We start from the raw sequence: 1,533 nt of genomic DNA, 5'->3' as shown, positions 1-1,533 counted from the left end.
GGCCACCCCGCCCTCCCCGGAGGCGGGAGGCTGGGAGGGGTCTGGACCCTGCGGAGCAGAGAGCGGAAGACCTGGGCCAGGTGAGGGTGGAGGAGGGAGTTCCTGCAGCTCCTTTGACAGTGCAGATCCAGAGCTTCCTTGCCGGTTCCTTTTCACCCCTTAAACCAGTTAGAACGTTACAGCTGCCTACTTAACGTTCTTTGTTTAAGTTTAAAAACAATTTTTTTTTTTAATTTTCGGTAGCCCTGTGTCTTCTTTGCTGCCCCAGAGGACCTCCTCTTCACTGCAGTGCGTGGGTTTCTCCTCGTTTCTCTTGTTGCCGAGCGCAGGCCCTAGGCACACCGGCTTCAGCAGTTGCAACACTCAGGCTCAGGAGTTGCAGCGCGTGGGCTTTTAGGACGCCTGGGCTTCAGTAATTGGGATCCAGGGGCTTAGTTGCTCCGCAGCGGGTGGAATCTTCCTGGACCAGGGATATAATTCCTGTGGCCTGCGTTAGTGGGCAGACGAACCACGTGGGAGTCCGCCACTTAGGTTCTTAATATCCTTCGGACCGTGTATTCATTTACCTTTTTACAGGAGGAAGCAAGCTTGCAGTAGGCACCAGCATCTAAATGGAATTTCATGTTTTTGACTTCCTGCAAGTTTTTGCATGATGTCTTCGGTTCTCGGCAAATGGTGGAGATTTTTCACTGAATGATAATGATAGGAAGTCCCCTTCAAAAATTCACTTCTAAGTCAAAATTGTACATAACAGGTGCTTGGGGGTTGGGTGGGCTGTGCAAGATCAGGGGTTCTGGAGGCTCAGGCCTGGGGTATTTCTTGTGCCCTTAGGAAGTGCCTGGGTTCCCCTTGGACTCTGTGATGGCACTGCACGGAGAATTTCCACAGCGCTCCACAAAGGGAGGTTAGGCTTTTACCCAGAGTTGCACAGCCAGCAACCACGCCATGGTTGCTGGGCCATCCCACCCCCTGTTTTGTGGACAGAAGCACCCCCTTCCCCCTCCACCAAGCCCATGTGGGGTGCAGAGTGTGGGCCTTGGGATCAGACCTCCCCCTCTGTGTAATCCTCATCTGTGAAACCGCTGGTGAAGATGCTGCCAGGACTCCGAATCTCACCTATGGCCTGGCCACATCGGTTATGCACGCCCCCCGCCCCCGCCTCCCACCCACAGAATTTCCCAAGTCTGAGTCATCCCCTGCTCCAGCTGAGCCTGTGCCTGGAGGTATGGGGGAGGGGCGTGCCAGGATCTGAGCAGAGGCTGAGGCTGGGCTGCTTCAGGAACTGCAGACCCCCAGGGTGAGCCAGTCTGTCTCGCCTCTATGGACCAGACCCTGGGATGTGGGATCAGACCTGAGTGACCATCTGGACCAACAGCGACCTCACATGGACACTTCACTGATGGAAGTCCAACGCAAGGAAAGGGCTGGCCCCTCTATTTGTCCTGGACCATGTGGGCTTGGCTAGGATGAGGGTGGGGCCAAACTCACAGGCCTGCCCCGACTAACTGCTCTCCACACCCACCCAACACTCAG

Source organism: Bos grunniens, chromosome 5, assembly GCF_055505025.1.
Source record: "Bos grunniens cultivar Pamir isolate PY7600 chromosome 5, Bosgru_T2T1.0, whole genome shotgun sequence".
NCBI classification, from domain to species: Eukaryota; Metazoa; Chordata; class Mammalia; order Artiodactyla; family Bovidae; genus Bos; species Bos grunniens.
The sequence above is the reverse complement of the archived record's forward strand: the minus strand, read 5'-3'. Positions refer to the sequence as shown.